This window comes from Meriones unguiculatus, chromosome 6, assembly GCF_030254825.1.
Source record: "Meriones unguiculatus strain TT.TT164.6M chromosome 6, Bangor_MerUng_6.1, whole genome shotgun sequence".
In the NCBI taxonomy this organism is placed as follows: domain Eukaryota; kingdom Metazoa; phylum Chordata; class Mammalia; order Rodentia; family Muridae; genus Meriones; species Meriones unguiculatus.
Window position 1 is genome coordinate 96,619,652 of NC_083354.1, and position 24,617 is coordinate 96,644,268.

Consider the following 24,617-nt stretch of genomic DNA (forward strand, 5'->3'; position numbering starts at 1 on the left):
TTCTAAGCATTTTATACAATAATCTTTTTTAATGTAACATACACTTTGGCATCTCTATTCTTGTTTCATGCATGTGGGCATGGAGGGATTAGTTAATTGCTAAAAGTTGCATAAGGTAACAAGAGACAGAGACCGACTTCAGGTGTGACTCATAGCCACATGTTCTCAGGCACCATGTAAGCCATTAAAAGATTGTCCACTTTCAGCTTCAAAAAGCCATGAGGCTAAGCTCCAAAGAGTAAACTTTAAGAAGAAAGAAAGAAGAAAAAGTGAGGGCCCTTGGCCTACAGTTGACTTTCATTTAAAAAGGAGCATGATCACCATTACAGTGGACAGGAGAAGGTTGGTAGGACCCTGTTGAGGTGAACTTTGTGGACTTCTTTGGGTAATTTGTGTCTTATCCTACTCTTGACTTTTATTCACATCTTTGTGGAGGAGGGAGGGTTAGTTTTTTTTTTTTTTACTGTTTATTTAGACTTTTACGAGCTATAATTCTTCAACTGAATAACTGTACAATCACTTTCCTGGTATCATTTATAGAATCTGAATTATGTAGCTAACCCTTGACTCTCTTCCAGCACTAAGAGTGATAACTGCCCACCATAGCCCTTTAGTCTCCTGCTTGTTTGTTTTTTACTTACCTACAACAAAAAGTTACCAAGTCTCAGTGCCTCAGCCCAACAGAAAAGCAAAGACTGAACAACTTCAGGGTAATTGTTGAGAGGTGTAATACTCTGTCTGTACATTCCTGCGGACATGATGCTGGGGAGTGAGTGACACAGGTATAGTGAACTTCAAGGTGTCCACAGTGTACGTGAGTGTACTTGGGCATTAAATGAGCAAGGAGTGGTTCTCCTGAATGCCACCCAAGTTCTGTGCTACATCCCCGCTCCTTTGTTCTTGGCTTTCCTGAATTGATGGCTCTCATCCAAAGAGCCAGCTCTGTCCTTTCAGCTTCTCCTTTGCGTTGCCTCATTGTCGAACTGTTTTATATCATGGCTCAGTCATCTCAGGCGTCAGCCCCTGTGTCTCTCTTCTGACTTGTTGTGGAATATTCTTCATTCTGCTGTGTCTACAGATGTATTTTTTCTCTCCTCACAAGCTTCCTTGTGAGCTTAGCTTCTCAGCCTTCTTTAAGACACTTGGTGCTCTTGGAACAAATTCAATTTTGCTGCAAGATTTTGGAAAACTAATTGGTTGAAAAAACATTTCAGTTCAGAAGAAGTGGATAGGACTCAGGTACATAAAAGAAGAGATTTTTCTTTCTTCCCCCCGCCCCCGACCTACTTCCATTTTCTTTTCTCTGATTTTGTCCACTACTGAACATCCAGAAAAAAAAAAAAAAACTTTCCAGAGAGGTATAATAAAACCTAACTACATTTATTAGAGTAAAATATTTTGGAGGAGGAAATCAAATAATCTTGGAAAAATAGAGCAGTCAGGAATGAAGTTACACTCAAAACAAATGATATAAATTCTTGCTTTAAGTTGGTAAGGTACAAGTCACGAAATTGACTCAAACTAGTTTAGGGGGAAATTTGATTCACTGTTTCTGAAAGGCAGAAACAAAAGCAGAAAAGGGTAAAGCATATTTCTTTGGACTCAGAATTGGAAAATATTTTTCTTAACTCCCCCCCTACCCCAAAAGAAGGCCCTTAGGGTCTGGAGAGATGGTTCAGTTGGCAGAGTGTTTTGCTAGCATACATGAAGTCCTGGGTTTGGTCTCCAGTACCATGTGTATTGGATGTGATGATGTGCTTCTCTAACCCTGGTACTGAGGAGATAGAAACAGAAGGATCAGAGATTCAAGCTCAACATCGGCTATGTAGAAGTTTACAGTCATTCTAGGGTGCAGGAGCCCCTGACTCAGAAAATAACAAACACAGAAAAAGGAATAAAATAAGAAATCTTTTAGTACTGAACCAAGGAACACAAAAAGTTTTTTAAAGTTCTGTGCCTTGGTAAAGTATCTTGCTGAAGTCAATTTTTAATCATTTATATTATTATAAATTATTATAAATTATTATCAGACACCAGCTGGTTCTGATAGACAATCTCTTCAGCTCTCTCCAGAGTAGATTTTAGAAGCTGGAGAACAAAAGTCTATATTCTCTGGTTTGGTATTCATCAGAGATAGTCTGGAGAAAGAGGCACTCAAGTGGACAAATTGTATCTAAGCACTGGGGATTGAAAATGGGTGTTAGCATATAGGGTCTTACCTTTTTACAATTCACTTTTCCTTCAATCATATGAGACAAAGAACAACTGCTGTAATGCAGTCTCCTAGTTTGATACTTGAGCACTATTCCCCTGTGTTTAGGCACTAGATGAGCAGTTGATAACATTAAAATTAAATGGATGAGGAGTGGTATCAGCTCCTAAGAGTCGCGAAGGAAATTAAGTGAGATAAAACTAAACCTCAGGGAAGACTTTAGTAACATTTTTCTTTAGGTCAAATAAATGTTCTTTCCTTTAAATTCAGAGAAATTCTCATTTCAAGAGGGTTTTTTGTTGTTGTTGTTTGTTTGTTTGTGTTACGGCTTGTTTGTTTGTAACTGCTGAGAATAACCACTGACATCAACTTCATCAGACTTACTTATTGTTTCTCAAGTGTACTGACCACAAGTGGAAAGGAAATGGCTCACCTGCTGGGTGAAGTCTGCTGGCAAAACTCACCTCCATCACATCTACATCAGGCCCACACCACAGCTGCAGAGGTAAAGATTTTTTAATTAAAAAAAAAAAAAAGTTTCTCAGCAACCTTGCACATTTCACATCTCAGGAGAGATGAAAATTTACAATAATTCTATCTTGGGTTTATTTTTTTTATGTGTGCAAAGACAAAAGACATTAATGGAAGATACTTAAGCAACACCTCAGGCAGGCATTCTGATTTAAAACCTTCATTGAAATTATTTTCTCCTAAGCAAACGACAATCAAAAAAAAAAAATGTGTGAATGAGCTGCATGTGAGACTGGGTTTCTTCTCACCAAATTATTGAGGCCCCTTCACAGCACTTGCTTCTTTCCTGTGCTCCACCCCCTCTCTCCCTCTCCACTCACGCTATGCTGGGGGATCCCCTATCGTCATTTTTAGAACGAACATAGCAATTAAATTCTCTCCAGGAAAAAAAAATATTATGTAGGGAAAAGAAATCTTCATTTGCTGCACTATGTTTTGCAGAACAAGAAGGGAGTTCCCAAATTGGCATCTTTAAAGGGTAATAAATTACTGAAGGAAACTTCCAATGAAAGGGACATTTCCCTACCGAAAGTTACAGTCAGTACAAAAACAAAGCAAAACAAAAAACCACAATTAGTAGAAATATCATCTCATAATTTTATCATTGCAGAAATGAAATATTATAGAAGAAAGGAAATTTCCTATGATCTTTTACAAATCATTGGCAAAAAATATTTATTTATTTATTTTTCATTTATATACCAGAGTGGGAGGATGTATTTTCTTTTTCTGTGTGTGATTTCTTTTATTTAATTTCAGTTTATTTACTTTACATCCCAAGGGTGACCCCTCTCTCTTCTCCTTCCAATTCTCCTTTTCTTTCTTTCTTTTTAAAATTTTATTTATTTATTTTTATTACTTACAGTTTATTCACTTTGTATTTTCGAAACCAATATCACATACCCAGAACTCAGACAATACTGTCATGACTTCATAGTGCAGCATGGGTAACCCACTTTAAAAGGGTTCAACCTCTCCCTCTGCTCAGAAGGGAAGAGAGCTAACTGATTTCCTGCCATCATTAGACAAATTACCTTACTCTCTATAGACAAATCACATTTTCTATTGATCACATGAATTTATAAAAGTGTGAAAATAAAGAGTATATGTGTGTGTGTGTGTGTGTGTGTATGTTGTGTGTATATATGCATAAATTAAGGGATTAGACTTTCAGTTTTGTGGGAAAATGTTGGCTTAGCAAGGACAGAACCTTGAGTTTGGTTCCCAGCAATAAGATAAACAAATAAGCAAATAAACAATAAAATAATAAATTATAAATGTTGATTAAACACTGGCTGTATTTATGAATAACACAGAAGAACACACTGAGGCACAACACCCTGAACTCGCCCACACTCAGCTGCTTAGGGGACTGAGGAATAACACAGGGTTTGCTTGTAACTTATGATTAATACTTCAGCTTCTTATTCTCTAGTAGCTAACCATTTGCACGCAAGTGTGATTGAAATATGCATCTTTGGCTAAGCTCACTGTTCCAAAATGCAGTGTCTTTAATGCCACTGAGTCAGAACATCCATTCCACCAAGTCCCTCAAGTAGTGCATTAGAACTTGACCTTGTGTCTAAGTCATCACAGGACTGCCCTCATCATCCTTACAGCTTCCTAGCCTGGAAACCTGGGCTCTTCCCTAGACACCTTCCTCTCTTTAGTCTTTCCATCCAACCTGTCCCAAGCCTGAGACCGGACCCTTCTGTGTCCTGTGCAGCCATATTCTCCCTTTCATCACCCCTTCATTCCTGCTGCCCTATCACTGTCTGTTAACTGACTCCCTGCCCCTCCTGTCATTCTCTGGCCCCTGACCAACCTTTCTGTTGTTAGAGACACAGAATATGTTTAGTTGTGTAACAGAACCCTTTCAGATTCAATGTATATTGGTTGCCATGGATTGTTGCTTAAGCAGCAAATACTAAAGCTCATTGGTGCAAGCAGCTTGAACACCTTCCAAGAAATACAACCAGCACATATTGTTTCCTTCCTGTTCCATCAAATATCATGGGGAATACAAAGAGGAGAGCATCAGATGTGAAGTGGTCTTCTCTGACACAAATTATTTCTTTTAAAAATAATTTCATTAGTTATGCTCATTTTAATAGATAAATTTTCACTTGAGAATATGTAGGTAAGTATCAATTAGATATGGACCTGTGCTTTTTTTTTTTTCCTTTTCATTGTGTTTATTTAGGTCATATAAAGGCAGAGAGTTGCTAATGTTTATAAACATTAAGCGACTTATGGTGGAGGATAAAAGTAAATAATTGGAAAAAAGATACAGAACACATGCTTAGGGTATACTGTATGTATGTGTGGGGGGCGCATGTGTGCACGCTTGTGCCCCCTCCACACACATGTATATTTGTGCAACTCCTCACTTCTGCCACTCATGATTAAAAGAAATTTTGAATTATGCTTCATCTTCAGCCTTAATGCCAAGACAACAGCTACAGCTCTGACTTCGCTGTGTGTGTGGGCAGAAGGATGGATTCAAAGATTCTCTGTTTACCAAAGATAACCTTGAATTCATGCCCCAGACTCCTAAATAGCATTTCAGGTATGGGCCACCATGCCTGACTCTATGATTCCAAATTAAACAAACAAACAAACAAAAAACTTCTATTTATACATTCCTTAGGTTATATTGGAAGATGAATTGGACATTCACCTAAATCTCTTTACCATATAAGCTGAATATTCCTTAAATGTTTTAATGTATGGTCACTCACAAGCTCACAAATTAGTTTTTCTAATTTACTTAGGCACTATTTTAATAGCCTCTGTACTTTCCTTTTAGTTCAAAGAAATTAAAGATTCTAGTTAATGACAATAATCATGAAGTAACCAAGCTGACTAATGCATTTAACACCTCTGTTCTAACAAGCCCGCAAGGTGGCAAAACCTTTGCTTTTAGCATTTTTTCTACTCAGTCTATTTGGCTGAAAATTTTGTGTGAGTTTTAATTAAAATAGCAATAGTCAAAAGAGGATGGGGTTGAAGATACAGTGTAGATAAAGAGTACTTTGTCTAGAGTGTGTGAAATCCTGGGTTCAATACACACACACACACACACACACACACACACACACATCAGTTCGTTGTTCTTATTTAGACACCTAGGCCCTCTTAAACCCACCCAGAAGCCCCATGTTTGTTTTCACTCCTTTCTCTAAATTGTTAGTATACATGGGGTGGCCTTAAAAAAGTTATCTAAAATTATGCTTAAGAAAACTCTTCAACAATGTAAAATAGTTCCTCAAGTTCATAGGACTCTCAGAGTCAGACCTAGGCACATAATCTACTTAATTCTATAAACAAAGGGATTGATTTTTCCCTGAAATTAGTCAGTCATGGTGTCCTCAGCTTATGAAAAAACAAATGGATATTGTATTGGAGTTGGCATTCCTGCCTAGAGGGCATTGTTGATGGAAGGGGTGATTTGAGCTGCTGATTTAAAGCCTCAAGTTCTGACATAGCACTTTAGTAATGCCCCTTCTCAAGCCCATTTCCTCCAATTGCTTCAAGTTTAAGCAATTTGGTTATGAGAATTATGTTTGTGCATGTCTAGTTGTCTGTGTAAAGACAGCAAATGGAAATTATTTAAGGAAAATCAGGGAGGCTGCTCTCCCGAATTATTCTCCCTGTCAGTCTATGAAGTTTCCTCCATTTTTCAGTTCTCCACTCAGTGGAACTTATGCGAGGGTCAGTAGCCCACGACTGGCTTCATATACTGTATCAACTGAGAGTGCTATAGCTTCCATTCATTCTTGCTCTCTTCTCTTTTAAGTTACTTTCCTTCTTTTACTTCCCTGCTTGTGTATTTATCATGTGTTGCCGCATGCCATTTAGTGTTATAAATACGTCAGGCAGAATGATTTAAAAAGCTTGCAGTGTTTGTCTACGAAGAGCTCAGAGTCCAGTAGAGTCTTTTAGATAACCATGTCTTTTCTGATTTCAGTGTGAGAGCCACAAAGAGAGTGTTGAGCATATAGTGAATGGGAGGCTCCAAGGAGGGAGAGGTGAGCACCAAAGAAGATAGACTTAAATGTAAAGACACGGTAGAAGCAGAGAAAGGGCTTCCATGAGAGACAGAATGAGGACCAGGCAAGCTCAAATACCTAAGAAACATATGGTAGTCCGACAATCAGAATGATTCAGGGGATATGATGACAGGTGGAAAAGAAGTAACAGAGGATGAGCAAGAGAAAGGCTGTGTGTCTCTGCCAAGGAGTTTAAAATTAATCTTCTAAATAATGGAGGGGCACATTGTTAGGCATAAGAATTCTATGAAGATAACTATAAGAATTTAAGCTTTATCATATTGTAGACATTGTTATATTTTCCTTTCAGTCTGGCTTACTTGATTCTTAAAATCTCCACATTGCATCCTGTGTTCAAACACCTAGCTCCAAGAGAGAGCTACTGTTTTAGGATGCTGTGAAATCTTCACTTGTGCTTTGCTTATGGAGAGGAAACACCAGGGAAAGGCTTTTGAGAGTTACAGAACATCCTGTTTCTGGGCTGTCTGTTGCCTGGTCCACTGGACACATGAGGAACTCTGCAACATGCTCCTGTCTCCCGTGTCAGAACTGCCTCAATCATCACGTTTTCCCACCATGAACAGCTGAAATCCTTCTAGACCTTCTAGAGCCAAAATAAGCCTCTCCTTCCCCAACATGGCTTCTCTCAGGTATTTTGTCAGATCAAGAAAGGTGACCACACAGAGGTATTGTAGCATCTGATTCTCAATGTAGCACTGGAGTGCAGGCACTAGTTAACTCACATTGCACAGACAGAGAGGCAGAAAGTACTGAGAGGAGGGAACTTACAAACTCAACCAAGGCCACTCAGGTATAATTAAAGGCTCCATCTGATTTTCAGGCCTAGGCAATCTAACTGAGCCATCACCCTTATACTCATAAAACAAACTTTAGCCATGGAAAAATTCCATCCTGGCTCATGGCTCTTCTACTGCCTCCAAGTTAATTGTGGTCATTATGTTTTACATGAGTTAAAAAAAAATCATAAGTTTTTTGTTGTTGTTGTTGTTGTTTGTTTTTAAGTAATGATTTATGGAATGTAGCCACTTCTCTTTGGTTTTGTATTGCCCATGGATATCTGTATACTGTAAGTTTAACTCTCTGAGATAAAGACTTAATAATCTTAATAATCATTTGTTATTAACCTTCTTAATGCTACAACACTTTAATACAGTTCCTCATGTTATGGTGACCCCAAACTATAACATTACCTCATAGCTACTTCATAACTGCAATTTTGCTGTTGTTAGGAATCATGACGTAAATATCTGATATGCAGCATATCTGAAATACTGCCCCCAAAGGGGTCGCAAGCCACAAGTTTAGAAACACCGATCTAGAGAGACAAAAGCTTTATGGAAATGATAGCAGATTTTTGATATGATAGATTACATGCTGGAAAAAAAATCAGACATGGACTGGCCAAGAAATGAGTAAGAAGGGGATATCGCACATCCCTGTGGTCCTAGCACAACATAAAGGGCATGTCTACACTGGCCTGTGGTAGTTTAGGAACTTAAGAGACAGTGGAAACATCCGTTGTGAGCCCAGAACTTAACCCAGTTCCTAATGTGTAAAATGGCTCTGGGTAGTAGTGGATTCTCACAGGGGATATGGCTTTCCTATGCTGTTGTAAATTTATCTCTACCACACCTGTGGCTGTACAGTGGACTGTTTGTCTGACTCTCCCACTTGTTGGGTTTCTGCCTGTACGAGACACCAAGGAATTTCAAAACTACTGAGAAAGTGAATCTCTGAGCTAGAAAGAATAAAAGTTCAGAGCCTTCAAATTGCAGACAGAAGTCTTGAGAAGCTTAAAGACTAATGCAAGAATCCATGGCTGAAAGCGTAGAGTCTGAGATGCTTCATCCTGCCTTCTGGTCTAGAGTCAAGATGCGGTTTCTGTATCCACCACCTCAAGGCTTCCTGCAGGGCTCGGAAATGCTTAGATAATTTGAATGAGCCTCTGTTGTTTTGCTAACTCTAAAGGAATTCAGGGGAAAGTTCCAGAGAGGGTGATAACCACAGCTGTAGCATAATCCTGCCTGTAGGCACCATCTTACCTTTTTTCTCTGAACACCTGCATCACTGTAGGAAGAGGGAAAGAAAGGCTTCTCCATCTCATGAATAATTTTCTAAGTACACAGCACATGTATTGAAAACTGGAAAGCTAGTATGTTCTGCCAGTTTGCCCAATGTTTTTCTCGTTTTAAACATAAAGTCTCAAATGATATAAACCCCTTTTAGTCCTGGGCCAGCTACAATTAATTTTTTTTTCTTTTTTTTAACTAGAGAACAGAGGAGATCCATAGTTTCATAGGTCAAGGCTCAAGGACAGACCATTCTATTAGGGAGAATACACTGAGCAGATAATCAAATGGCATCTTTTTTATTCATGTAGGATTATTTAATTTTTATAACTCTATATCATTCTGTTTAGTATTTCCCAATATTTTGTCACCAACTGTGTCAGTCTTTCCATTGCTATCACAAATACCACAGCAAAATCAACATGAGGGAATATTTATTTTGGCTTTTTTTTTTTTAGAGGTTTTGGTCTATGCTTGCCTGATTTCATTGATGGGGACGTGAGGCAAAGCTCACCACCATAGCAGGGAAAATGTAGCAGAATAAAATGGCTTGCCTCATGGCAGATAGGAAGCAGAGAAGGAAAGTGACTGGGCATGAGACATAAACCCTGAGAGCACCCTTTCCTGTGCCCTTTTACCTTCCACCTTACCTTAACTTCTAAAACATCTCCTCCCCAACATAAGTCTCCAGGTGGGCACTTCAGTGTCCAGTCTGTGGAGGATGCTGAATATCAAAGTAATAAAATCTGAAAGAAAAGCTGTTTTAGCAAATATTTCCCTTCTACAAACAGAAGTAGGTGTTACTCAAAAGAATAGAAGCAGCAAGAGGAAAAAGCTAAGGCCAACACAAGAAGCTATGTGCATCTGGGAAACAGACAGGAAGCCAGTTGATGTCTGATATGAGTTATGAGCAAATTGATTCCATGATATATGAAATGGGTATTTGTGTTTGGTGACAATCGCAGTGGTTGTGAAGTGATGTCACTTTCTAGTCTCCTCTGTGCAAAGGTTTGGAGTTAGGATGACGAGTGGGGATAGTGCAGTTGAGAAAACACTAAGAGTGTCTCTGAATTGGGAAGTCAGTGAGTCACATGATCTAGAGTTGAGGAGAATGAGGGCATTTCCTAGGCTGCAGAGATGGCTAGGTGTATAAGAGCACTTGCTGACAACAAGAAGACCTGTGTTCAAAGCCGCCTCCCAGCAGCCATATAAAATCTAGGCTTAGAAGTGCATACTTGTAACCCTGCCTTTGGGAGTAGGAGACAAGTGGGTCCTAGAAACTCTCTGGAAGTCAGCCAATCTAGAAAGATCAGCAACAAGTTCAGTGAGAAACTCTGTCTCAAAGCAATAAAGCAGCAAGTGACCAAGAAAGATAGAAAGACACTGATTTACTCCTGTGGTCTCCATATGCATGCACCGCACCTTCTCATGTGAATGTAACACACACACACACAAATACATGGTCATATATATTCTAACACAAAAACGACATTTAAAAATAAGAATAAATTTTTCAAAAAAGAGGGTATCTCCACAGCCATGCTTCCAAAAGGCAACTGACTTCTACCTTCCCTCTGGTCATCTAAAAGCATGTGTTAAGTTTCCATCTAATAGAAAGCCTATAAATAATTGTAAATATCCTGTTCTGTAAGGCCCTTCCTATGTTTGTTGGTGGTGGTCTAGCATATGAAAGAACAAGTAAGTGATTAATTGATCTTAGAATCTTCTGTTTCCAAGCAGCAGAGAGAAAACCCTTCAGAAACTACAATTTTCTTTTCTGATGCTTAGGGAGCAAATCTGGACTCTTTAATATTTCTAAATTGATGAGAACATTGACTTTCCACAGCAGAGTCTAAGAACACTCTTTCTTTTACCTCAAGCTCATAACTTTGTTTCACTACTTTGCTCTGCAGTTGTATTTGCCAGATGATAATGACTACTGTATATTTATCCACCTCTGGTTTTCCATTTCCTTCAATGTCAGCCTTGGTGTTTCAAAATTTTTATCTCTTTCTAATTTCAGCATGATTCACCTGACTCTATGGTTTCTTTGCATAGACTCCAACAAACCTCACTGCAGTGTTAAAGATGGGTTCTCTGAAATCTCCTTACATGTTACCAGCAGAAGAAATGAACACTAGCAGGTCAAAAGTAAAGATTATTTGTGTTATTTTCTGTAAGATACTTCCTTCAAACTGAGAAGTTCATTATTTGATAGCTATGGAATGAAGAACATTGATAGTAGGTAATGGTTTAGCCATGGACACAAAAGTTAAGAGCAGCAGGTGTGATCACCATTTCCTGTGCCCTGGGACCACACTGCCCATGGTGTTTACCCCTAAGGGTGAAATGGCTCAGCCCAGTCAACCAGCACTGTCAGGATAGGCCAGTGGCTCTGATCTGTGAATGGTTCAACTAACATTTGCTCCTTGGCTTAGTAACAGATAGGCCAGAGGGCTGCAGCTGTTGCCTGGAATTCACATCCAAGGGCCTCTCCCTCAGTTGCTTCTCCTTTTATGAAGATTTCTGTTTAGATTACCAATAGCTTACCTAAGCTGTCTTGAGCCTTGTTGCTGGCATAAAGGAAGGCAAGGCCATTTTTTAAGGTGAAGAACACAACTCTTTTTCCTTGTTCTAGATTTAGTAAAGTGAACAACAAATGCAGTTAGTGCTGTGGACTCACAGGAATGAAGAGAGACTGGACCCCTGGACCAGGATTCCTGGACCTGGGTGTGAGCCTTTCCCTATCATGCATGAGCCTGATCCTCCTACACAGCCACAGTTGAGTCCTTTACATATGCTGACAGGGCTCGCAACACTTCCAGCTAGTTTCCTCAGATTGTCCACAGACTCACTTATGAACCATTCAAGAAAATGCGGATCATCGGCTGAGTGCACTGTGCTGATTTTAATAAAAGCGAAACAGAACAGCACAACCTCCTGCTGTGTTCTAGCTTGGTGCCCCAGCTTATTTATAATTAGATCCTGATGAATTCTGAGATTTTCCCAAAATGCCAAATGTTTCTTCAGGTTGCATTTTGTCATTCATGAAGATAGTATACAGTCAAGAAAAACAAAAAAACAAACAAACAACAACAACAAAAAAAACAAAACAGAATTTGAGGATAGAAATTGAGACTTGATGCTCTTATATTAAAAACACTGAAAGCCCTTAAGTTCTTCTGGTTTCCTCTTCTTTAGCATTAAATGTAGGTGATTGCTATTCTTTACAGTGCATGTTAGCAGCAAGGATCAGAATAAGCAGTATTTATACAATGGCTCCAAGAGGGAAAATTTTTGTTGTTGTTTTTGTTTGTTTGTTTGATAGTAATAAATTACACACAGAGGCCTGAAAATAATAATAAAATTGAAATGCTTTGATTACTGATAGCTTTATCAGAGTAAATGTCTGGTTTATCAGAGTGATTGAAACTATGGATATTTAGCAAATGGATACATTTCTTGAGTGCTAAAACTACATGGAAAACTAAACAGGTCTACTCATGGTTAGTGAAAAACATGGATAAATGAATTCAGGGATAATACAATGAGATGTACATCCTTGAACATTAAATGAGGTAATAGTTGAACTTTGGATCTTAAGAGAACTTATACCTAAGTTTGATTTTGTAGTTACAGTAGTTCAACTGATAAATTTTCTAAAGAGCCTAGAAGAAATACATCTCGATTCTTTCCTGGACAACCTCTGACTGTTGACTTCACTGACTATTGTAGTCACTGGGAAATACAACATCACCTCTTCATTTATTGCTTTGTGGAGCAACTTGGTGTAGAGCATGCTGGGTATGTCAAGAATGAGACGTCTTTCTGTCCTTTGTGAAGCTCACACTTATGTCTTGCAACTAACTTTCCTAAATATAAAGGCCTCCAATAGGCAGGCAATGGCAGCAACCAGCAAGGCCGGATGCCAGAAATACCAACTATTTCTGCACTAGTCAGATTGCCTTAGTGTTAAGTTCCCAGGAAAGCTCTCTATAGGTAAACAGAAAGAGAATATGTCTCTACCTGGGTGATTGAGGATGGTTGAGGCTGTATCAGAACAGCTTCCCCCAGAGCATTTTTGACCTCCAAGTATCTAGAATGACTTCTCTCTGTTAAATCTCAGTGTTAATAGTCATAGCAATAAGAATACAGCAATGTAATGTCCTAATATTTTCCTTACTTAGCATATAAAAGTTACAGCTTCTAGAGCCTAGTAAGCATAGACTGACACAGTGTGAAAGGATTTTAGAGCTAGTAACTTTCAACCCAAACCCAAACGAATCTAGATATTCCATGATGTTCCTCTTCTGCTCATTTTTTTCCCTTTCATTTCTTTAAATTTCAATAGCATTAGATAGAGTGCAGAGGAAAATTGTAGCCATTCATTTAGTAAGGCATGGCTGCGAAATGTAAGAAGAGCAAAGATTGCAGACTGAAGCATGATTTCCCGACACTGACAGACATGGTTGCTATCAGGACACAGTCATTGTTACTACAGGCATGACAGCTGGGTCCAGAATGCTTTTTCAGGCTCTTGATAACAGCAGGAGGTATTTTACATATACTTACATGAGTTTTTCCTTTATCTAAAGATGGGATTTATAGATGACAACTTGGAGAACTGATGGTAGGTTCTTTTTTACATGAACTTATCAGTATGATTAAGAATTAGTTCCCAAAAAGGTGGTTTTTACATTTTAATTATCCTGAAGTCAGTGATCTTAAACACAAACTAACATCAGTACTAACATCAGTCAGTACAACAGAATTTATTTTGATGATGTGTGTGTGGTGGGCAGCAGAGCAGGTTGATAGAGAAGGTGCCTGGGTACCAGTTCTGTGAAGGACATGAACCATTCAGGTAAAGCACACTGAAACTATGTCAGGAGAGAGTAAACTAGTGGGATTTAATTTTAAGCATGAACCTCGAAGTCAGAAAGACTGTTAAGTTCTCACTTCTCTTTATCAGTTGTGTGGCTGGACAGACTCTGCCTTCAGAATTATGTGCCTCAGTTGATTTACCTGTAACATGTAAATAACATTTCCACAAAGAGATGATTGAATGAATTATTATTTGCAAAGCAATTGGTTTAACTATTGTGTGATTGCAAGTTGGAAAGTAATATTTTTAAGAATTACATGAAGAAAAGCCATTATGTGTAATCAGTAAATTAAAGAATTCATTTTATTTTAAAAGAAAGAATTGTAAATCCTAAGTGATATGCATAAGAGAGCCCAAAGGAATGAGTCCTGAGCCTGAATATAAGTTAGATGTCAAACTGAGGATAAATGGACTGAAGGGATGCCTCAGTGGTTAAAAGCACTTTTTGCACAATCATTAGGACCAGAGTTCAGATCCCAGTACCCACATATCCACCTAGATGTTCAGACAAACAAAAAACAAAACAAACAAACAAACAAACAAACAAAAAACAGAACTATAACACCAGGTCTTAGATTGTTTGTCTGTGTACACTCCCAAACACATGAACTAGCACACATTTACACTCACAAAGACACAGACACAGAAACACACATCAATAAAAGTTTAAACTATGAGACTGAGCAAGAGCAGTGAGTCCAACCTAAAGTAATACAGGTCTTCTCCTTTGTAGCATCATACATGCCTTCCCAGAGTAACGGGAAGTGGAGGCAGTTGTAGAAAACACAGTGCAATCCCACCTGAAATGGTCACCCGATGGATAGAGTGGCATCCTGGACACTTCTTCAAGAGCATTTGGTTGGGTCTAATTATAAAATATTGATGATGGGTGGGAGAAATTAGTATAGGATGTAGCTGGGATACGATGGGTATGGAAATTTAAAGTATAACGATCTCCCCATTATTTAAAAGTTTACTGTCCATTATTCAATTATCAACTATCAACCATGGTCCAAACATAGTAAATTAAATAAATAAATATATATATATATACATATATATATATCCAGAAATTATTTAAAAATTTTAAAGTATGCACTATTTTAATATCATGACAAAACCTATGAATCCTTTTCGGTCTTTCAAGAGTATGAGATGCTTCTCAGTCCTACAGTGTAGGGTTGCAAATCCTCTAAATATACTGTAAATCACCTCATGACCTCGGTTCTTCTTGTCTACACTGAAAGCCACCCCGTGACCCGGGACTTGTACACTGCATGTGTGCGTTGCCTGTCAGTCACTTTAGAGATGTCTAAGTGAGCAAACTGACGGTCATTGTGTCATGGGCTTGTGTTAAAGTAATACTTGTTTTATTTGGCTCCAGGATGAGAAAGGAGTGATGGTAGCTCTGCTCAGATCTGCCAACGAGAAACCACAGAGTGCTTCCTGTTAAAAGAGATGTTGAAGGAAGTGCTCTGGGGGAGATGACAATACTAAGAATGCTTAGAGCTATGGAGGTAAAAGTCTCCATCCACAAAATCATGAAAAAGGAGAACTTGTGCTCATTTTGCTGTTGCATTTCAAACTTCTGGCATTATAGCCACATGCTGTGACGGTTTAGTTTAGTGAAGGTCCCAAACTGAAGTATATGTGTATATTTAAATATATACATATATAAATATAGATAGATAGATGATAGATAGATAGATAGATGATAGATAGATAGATAGATAGATAGATAGATAGATAGATAGATAGATAGGGTTAGAGAGAGAAAGCTCTTAGTAGGTATTTTTTAAATCCATATTATTTTTTATTAATTAAAATTTATTCATCTATAGCATAGATGTGGTTTAGGCATCTGCTGAGAGTGTCTCAGCCATGGACAAGAGCTTATTATATTAGAAGAGTTATTGGCCTACACTGTTTAGACTTTAGTCCTGGCTTTCTGCTTTCTCTGGTCAATTTGGCACTGATCACCAGTGTAACAAACTTTCTTGAGGCTAGCTGCTTAATATACTCAGTTCTTCAGGTTTAGAGCCAAGGTCCAGATGTTAGGTAGGCTGGCTTCTCATCTGGAGACACTGGGGAAACTTGGACTTTCAAGTCCATTCACTGGTGACAGAATCCTGTTCCTTGCTGCGATACATCTGAGATCACCTATCTCACTCACTGTAAGCCACGATACCTGTCTTTTCTTTGAGGCCACCTACATTCTATGCCACATGCCTTCTCACACACTCAAGGCCAGCAATGGCACACGGAGCCTCTCTATAGAGACAGAAAATCTGCCTGTCTCTCCTGGTGTTATCTAGAGAAATTTTCCACTTTCAGAGAACCCAGATTAGATCTCCCTTATCTTAATTAAGTCTTTCAACCTGCAACATTTTAAGTATGTTTGTAAAATTCCCTCACAGAGTGCTGTGCTTTGACAGGAAAGGGATGGGAATACTGAAGCATCTTCTATGTGTCTGGTCACCTGTAATCCTAGGGTAACGTTCTGCATGCCTTGTAAGGCAGGAGTGAGGTTGCAACCATGAAATATTTACAGCATTCCCACAACAGTTATTCTGTGTTCTAGGGATGGAAACCTGGATCCTAAGTGACATGATGGATCCTGCAGCAAGGAACTACATCTGTTAAGTGGGGTCAGTTAGCAAGAGACATTTGCTCCTGGTGGAAGCCTACAGGAGAAGGGCAGTGACAGGCAGAGAGAGCGGTACAGATCAGAAAAAAGAGGAAGGAGCAGACTGAGGGAGAGGAAATACAAAGACTGCCCACATTAGAATCCCCAGAGAGTTTTTTCAAAATCACTTAGCCAAATTTAACCACTGAATAATTGAGTTAAAATTTCAGAGCTGTGTCTTTAAAAGCTCTGCAAGCATTTAGATACTCTAGGGGAATTTAAAACTGCAGGGCTGAAAGACTAGGACCACACAAAGCACTCCTGAAGCAGACACCTAACTTCTTGACATTTCCTAGGGTAGAGTTGTCAGAGGCAGAGCTCTTCCTGATAGAAATGAAAGTTGCTCCCACTCCCATGGGAACAAATGGAGGTGCTTTCCAGCCTGGCTCTCTCCAATCCATGGTATAGGGTCAGGCGACCCCAGCAGGGTTCATGGGGCAGCATCAGGGTCCGAAGGACAGAAGGAGAGAAAGAGTAGAGACAAGACAGCAGAAGGAATGGTGCTGCAGAGAGTTTATCCACTCCCAGCCCCACCAGTCAGTTCCAAATAGCACAGGCCACCTTAAATGTGGGCTGAAGCCAGGGCAGGGTTGAGGGAGGGAGGAGACAGAGACTTAAACACATGACAGACCACAATAATTTTAACTCCTACGTCAGAGACACAATGTCCTCTCTGGTTTCCACTAGCACTAGGTATGCACATGGAAGGTGCAGAGAAATACATGCATTCAGCACACTCATGCACATAAGATAAAAAGTCTTGACATTCTATTAATACATGCAGACATTTAAAAGATACTTTTATAATTTCCTCCAGGATTTCTATACAAACTATTCAACACTGCATTTTAGAGCATTAGTGCTGCTATCATTACTTATAATGTTGTCTAGTAAAAGTTTAACTCGGAAGCTTGATTTTGAATGAAAATATTGCCATTAAAATTCCATGAAGTACTTTTTAATCTTGAAATCACTTTCCAGAAAAGTTTTTTTTTCAGGCTGATTTCATCGTTCTACTTGATATCTAAGTTCTTTGATTGACCAAGACGTTGGTGGGAGAAGTCACATGGGTCCAGGACCTTGGGCACTTTAAATTCTCTTCTTGGGGAAGTCAAAATGGAGGCAATTATTAAATGTTCTTCACCATCTTTGGTCTGCTTACTCTTTTTTTATTGTTCCAGCTTGATGTGCTTTCCTGCCTTAGGGCTCAGTCCTGAAGTGAATTATTAATGATATAGCCAGTAGACTGATAAAGTGGGAAAAATAAATCATAGGCTACAGAGACCCGCCAGCTCAATCCTAAACTGGGTGAAGGGGTGGGGCAGTAGAGAACAAATCTCCTGAATGACTTCTGAACAGAAAACAGAATCCACCGCTCAGTTATCTTGACACATAAGAGCAGATAGAAATGGGCAGCCCTGGTTAAAAGAAGTGGCTTTGCACCTAAATTCTTTTCCTAAATTAATTTTTATTAAAATTATTCCATACAATATGTTTTGATCATATTCTTTTCCCTCCCTCATTTTCTCCCAGATCCTCCCACCTCCTTGCCAACCCAACCTCATATTCTCTCACCCTTTCCTGCTTCCTCTCCCTCTTTCTCTCTGTTTCTCTCCCTCTTTCTCTGTGACACCAAGCCTCAAAATATACAGAACAATTTTAATAAAGGAGACACTGAAGCGCAGAAGAGTTGGGGGGTAAGTTGGGTTTACTCTGTGTAACCCAGCTACCCACATCCTCTCTCCTAATCTCACAAAGGGCCTTATATTCCAACGACTAAGTGCTGAGGGTCAGTCAGTAGGGTTAGGACAGTGTCAGGATACCCAGGACAGTCCACAAACAAAGTGAATGGAAGCACCTACCTAGTCTATGCCAACAGATATGCCCTTGAACCTAAATCAGTCCTGAAGGAAAATATGTATGTGCTTTCTAAATCACACAGGAGGGGGCCGAAGACATGGCTTAGCAGATAAGAGTACACACCACTCAGGTACAATCCAGTTTCAAGTTCTAGGCAGCTCACAACCACCTGTAACTCCTGCTTTATGAGTCCCAATGCCTCTGGACTCTAGGGGCGATTTGTATGCATGTGCACGCACACTCATACACACACACACACACACACACACACACACACACACAATTTTAAACATAAAACTCATTCTATTATAACCTAAATTGTTTGCGAAAATGGGAACTCTGTTTGATGTGTTAATGCATTCTATTTATTTTATAGATTTGACTTAGTTGGATTCACTTCCTATTTGAATTTTTAAAAGTGTTTTTTTTTTTTCCAGGAAGACTTTTTAAATACTTTTAATGCAATCATATCAAAGTCTGGGTGTCATCTTGTTGGCCGTCAAGCACAGATGTTCAGAGATGCTTTTCAGCCACTAACATGGGGTGGGAAGCAGAAGAATCATAAACTATCTCACTGTGGCCTGAGTTTTTCAGTCACTGAGTTATTCAGTGTCTTTATGACACCATCTCTAGCTTTAAAATATGACCTATGGCCTTGTACAAAATGAATTGGTGTACTGAGTGCTATGTGGTCAGTGGCGGCTTCCCTTTTTTTTGTTTTAATTTTGAAAATGTGAAATTGCCTGAGCCCGCTGAAGTCCCAAGCTGAGAAGGCCAGCGCTATTTTAAGCTTGTCTCTGAAGAATATCCCAGAGGAGGGCAGGAGACACATCTGGGAAACTATTTTCAGGCTCCTGGATTTCAGAAAGAATCTTGAAAGTTGGGAACAAGCTAGGAGTTGTCCAGGAAGTGATTTATGGTTGAAATCAGGGCAGGAGTAGAATGATGTCTACATCAAGGGCTGCAGAGGTAGGCAGGAACCTGCCCTCTCCTGCACCTCCCCACAGGGCCATCACAGATAGTAAGAAGTGGTGCTCTGTTAGGTAAATGGTCACTGGTCACACTGGGGCTGAAAGCATGCAGGACTATGAGGTGTGGAAGCAAAAGTCCTGGAGATGTAATTCTCAGTCTCTAGTGGTACCAGCTTCCCTTTGGGCCTTTATTCCTAGTGTCATTGTGCATCAGGCATTTCCAAGCTGTAAAGACCCGTGAACACTACAGTGTCTCCAGATCAATAAAACACCTTTCCTAAAAGACTACTCAGGACACAGACACTTCTAAATGGCAGCATAATATTAATAGTCCAACAAAAAATAGACTCCATGGTTGTGTGTGTGCACGCGCATGTGTTTGGTGTGTGTGTGTGTGTGTGTGTGTGTTTTGCTTTGCTAGTGTTTTACCCTTTGGATTGTTATCAGGATGTTTTTTCATAGAGCTATAGAGAGAAAGAGAGAGATAAAGAGAGAGGTGAGCACATGAAGTTGGGTAGCTAGACAGGTGGTGAAGACCTGGGAGGAGAATGAATATAATACAATTATATTGTGTGGAAAAAAAATGTAGGCAAATAAATAAAAAATTAAGACCTCAAGGAAAGCATTTCCATGCCTCAAATGCATCAGCTTATGTACTTTCAAATTATGTTTAGAAGCAAATGCTAAATAAAGTAAATGACATAGTATCCCACCGAAGTGATTTCTTACATGCTGTACAAAAATAACTTCTGCCTGGTGATTCTGGCTCATTTTTTTCCCCTGAAAATTCAATGTGCTGTCTGCAGTCACTGAAAACATGTGGTAGCATATTAATGGCACAAAAGGTGCTTCTCTGGACACTTTGAGGGAGGCCAGAAAACAACCATGCTCGAATTTAACATCTTAAAAACTGTTTCTGAGGCTGCGCGCTCCCTCAGGAGCATATGGCACAAGTTCTTCAGGAAATAGCTTCTCATCTTGACTTACAGTGGTGGGAACTAAACAAACACCTCCTTAGCAACAATCATATCACCAGCCTGCAGCTTCTTTTCAGACTTGACTCTTAACAACGGTTACTTTAAAACTATAATTCCTTGATTTCTTGGCACATTTTAATTTAGGTGTGTATATTGTGAATATGTTTCCCCAGTTATGAATCAAACATATATTAATATGTGTGTTGAGGCTTTCCTAAATACTGAGACACACAAGTGTTTCTGGTGTGTTTGTGTGTGTATTCTTCTCAAGTTTGGATTATTTGAGGCTCTGGGCACAGGGTCTTTTCTGAGACTGACAATCAACCAAGGACCATGTATGGATATAACCTAGAACCTCCACTCAGATGTAGCCTGTGGTAGCTCAGTAACCAATTGGTTTCCCAAAGTGAGGGGAACAGGGACTATTTCTAACAGGAACTCGATGACTGGCTCTTTGGTCTCCCCACCCCCGAAGGGAGGAGCAGTCCTGCTAGGCCACAGAGGAGGGCTTTGCAGCCAGTCCTGAAGATACCTGATAAAACAGGATCAGATGAATGGGGAGGAGGTCCCCCCCATCAGTGGACTTGGAAAGGGGCACGGTGGAGATGAGGGAGGGAGGGAGGGAGGGACTGGGAGGGAATGAGGGATCGGGACACGGCTGGGATACAGAGTTAATAAAATGTAACTGATAAAAAAAAATTAAAAATGATTTAACAATGCAAAAAAAAAAAAAACAAAACAAAAAAAATAAAATAAAATATATGTACAAGAAAAAAAAAAAAGGAAATTAAATGACTATGTGTCATATTCTCAATTGTTTACCAGTAGCTTACAATTGAAGGGCTTTCAAATCCCTGGCTACTGATATCATAAACCACATTAGGAAGTCTTTAGAACCCAATAGAAATCAAATATGAGAATGAGGAACATTTCACACACAGAAGTGGTATGACAAATTGATACATGTGAGGGAAATAACATCCTTTTTGGAACTGTTTATTTTCCAGTTTTGTTCCCAAACGACCATTTCTCAAAGACCACATGAGTGATTTCTACAGGGTGACAGAAACTGTTGTGGACTTGGAGTTTGTGGTCTTTCTAAAGTTGTTTGGTTTTCTTTTTTCAGTAAACAGTTTTAAAACTGCCTTATCTTTCCTTTATAATAGCCCAGTGAATCTCTTTTCTAATGATCTGAGCATAGTAAAAGGCACCATCAGCCACATGAAACCACTGAACACTTGGCAGGGATTGTGTATAAACTAAGATGTGAATTATAAAACCTGCAATTTCCAGAACTTCACCTCAGATTCAGATTAATAATCAGCATGGATTACACATGAAAATAATATTTTAGAACTATTTGGTTTAATGAAATTTTGTGTTAAATTTTATTGTTTGCTTTTCCATGTTTTAAAAATGGCTGTTTTCTCTTTTTTCTTTTAATTACACTTTATTCACTTTGTATCCCCCCATAAGCCCCTCCCTCCTCCCCTCTTAATCCCACCCTCCCTCCCCCTTCTTCATGCATGCCCCTCCCCAAGTCCACTGATAGGGGAGGTCCTCCTCTCCTTCCTTCTGATCTTAGTCTATCAGATCACATCAGGAGTGGCTGCATTGTCATCTTCTGTGGCCTGGTAAGGCTGCTCCCCCCTCAGGGGGAGGTGATCAAAGAGCAGGCCAATCAGATTATGTCAGAGGCAGTCCCTCTTCCCATTACTATGTGACCCACTTAGACACTAAACTGCCATGGACTACATCTGTGTAGGGGTTCTAGGTTATCTCCATGCCTGGTACTTGGTTAGAGTATGAGTCTCTGGGAAGACCCCTGTGTTCAAATTTTCTGGTTCTGTTGCTCTCCTTGTGGGGTTCCTGTCCCCTCCAGATCTTACTATTTTCCACTTCTTACATAAGATTCCATGCACTCTGGCCAACAGTTGGCCATAAGTCTCAGCATCTGCTTTGATAGTCTGCAGGGCAGAGCCTTTCAGAGTCCCTCTGTGGCAGGTTCTTAGGTTGTTTCCTGTTTTCTTCTTCTTCTGATGTCCATCCTCTTTGCCTTTCAGGATGGGGATTGAGCATTTTAGTCAAGGTCCTCTCTCTTGGTTAATTTCTTTAGATGTACAGATTTTAGTAGGTTTATCCTATGTTATATGTCTATATGAGTGAGTATATACCGAGTGTGTCTTTCTGCTTCTGGGACAGCTCACTCAGGATGATCCTGGCTATTTTCGAAGAGCAGGCAATCCTCTGGTGAGGCGGCCTTGCCAGGACATGGAGGAAGAGGATTCAGGCAGTCCTGATGAGACTTGATAATTATGGGCAGATGGCAAAGGAGGAGAACTGCCCCTTTCAGTGGACTAGGGAAAGGGGCTAGTGGGGAAGAAGGAGGGAAGGGTGGGACTGAGAGGAGTTGAGGGAGGGGGCTTCAATCAAGATAAACAATGAATAAATTGTGAAAATGAAAACAAAGGATGCCTATTCTCAAAAGCATAGTGAGTTGGTACTCAGTGTGCACTGAACTGTGTTGTGTAGCCTATTTGTAGATTACTTGCTTTGTCTTAAAATCATCTTCAACTTTATAACTAAGTGCTTTATTTATGTTAACTTACTAATTTGATTCACTCACTTGACAAATGAGGATTTGGGCTTAACGATAGGAGGTCATGCATCCAGTCCCATCAAGTCTAATAGTTCTAAGCCAGCCAGGATTGCATTGTAAGATTCTGTCTAGTAACAACAGCAGCAACAAAGAATTAGTGCAGGGGAGATCTTTGGTGAATAAAACATTACTTTAAATAAAAAGCAGGATGGACCCTATAGTCTACCGTGCATCCTCACCACACTTCCCACCTGCACCCCCAGTCTTAATTCTGGCCCATTATTCGAGGCTGTTATGACTTATCTTTTTAATTATACCGATAGCTTGACAAGATGGTCTCTTAACCTCACAACAGCTACTTTTTATGGGGTGAAAGCCTGTAAGGTACATAGTTCCAGTGGGATAGTACACAAATAGAAAAAGATGGAAAGGAAATGTTTATAGAGGCTTACCTGTACACTGATAAGCTGATGTCTCAGCAGTGTGTGTGTGTGTGTGTGTGTGGTGTCAGTGGGTACATATGTGTGTGCATGTATGTGTGGTTTATGTGTGTGCATGTATATATGTGCATCTGTGGTGTGTATGTGTGTCTGTAGGGTCTCTGGTGGGTGCATACATTTGTGTGTCTGTGTGTCTGTGGTTTATATGTGTGCATGTATGTATGTGTTTCTGTGGTGTGTGTGTCTATGGTACATGTGTGTGGTATGCATATCTGTGTAAGTGTATGTATCTGTGGTGCATGTGTATGTGTGTCTGTGGTATGTTTGTGATTTATGTGTGTCTGTGGTATCTGTGTCTGATGGTGCATGTGTGTGTATCTGTGGTGTGTGTCTATGGTCTATGCGTGTGTATGTGTGTGTGTGTGTGTGTGTGTAAAAAACAAAGTTTTGCTAGATAAATTATAAACCTACTCTATATCAGAGAGCCAGCATGTCCCACTAAGGAAGTTCCTGAAAATATATTCTTAGTCAAACATGCATTGTTGAGAAATGCTAACCAATCTATTAACCTCTCATTATTCATTACATGAATCACAGGGTGGGCCTTTTTCAATCACCTACTGCATGATATACAACTGTAATAAAGGCTACAAGAGCCTGATGAATACTTCTAAATAGGCTAAGAGAACTTTGTATCCTTCCTCGACCCAAGGCATAAATCTTCCATATCCTTCTAATGTCTTTACCTGCTAAATTGCCTGAGAAAGTATGTAAACCCTGTTTCTCCCCATTTTCCTTACCCCATTACCATCTAATGCTTTCTTCTACGGTGAACTACCTTTGCCTGGGTTAGCACTGAGCACCTATCTGATGGCCTCGAGTCTAATGGAGAGTTTATAGCACATGTCTTTCTCCACCCTTTTCACAATATTGACCATTGTCTCTTTTAAACACATTCTTCTTGCCCCTTCCATTCCTCCATTCTTGACAAGTCTGTTTTGAATACTGACTGGTCAAGTACTCCTAAGTGTAGAGCAGGCAGCCCTCCAACCCCAGTCTTGTAGCCACCTTCCTTCCCACCTCCGCCTCATGAATTCTGAGACCACAGTCGTGCCCCTCCATTCTCACTCCAATTCTATACTTTCCTGGGCTACTACATTCTCAGAACTTCTTGTTCTGCTTCAAAGGAGATCATTTAGTGGAAGCTCACTGCCATCTCTTTGGCTATAACATTCTTCTATCCCTGGTGTTCTCTACACCCTTCCTCACACAAATCCTCATTCTGCTCCTAAAAGCCTTAACTCTTTCTGTGAG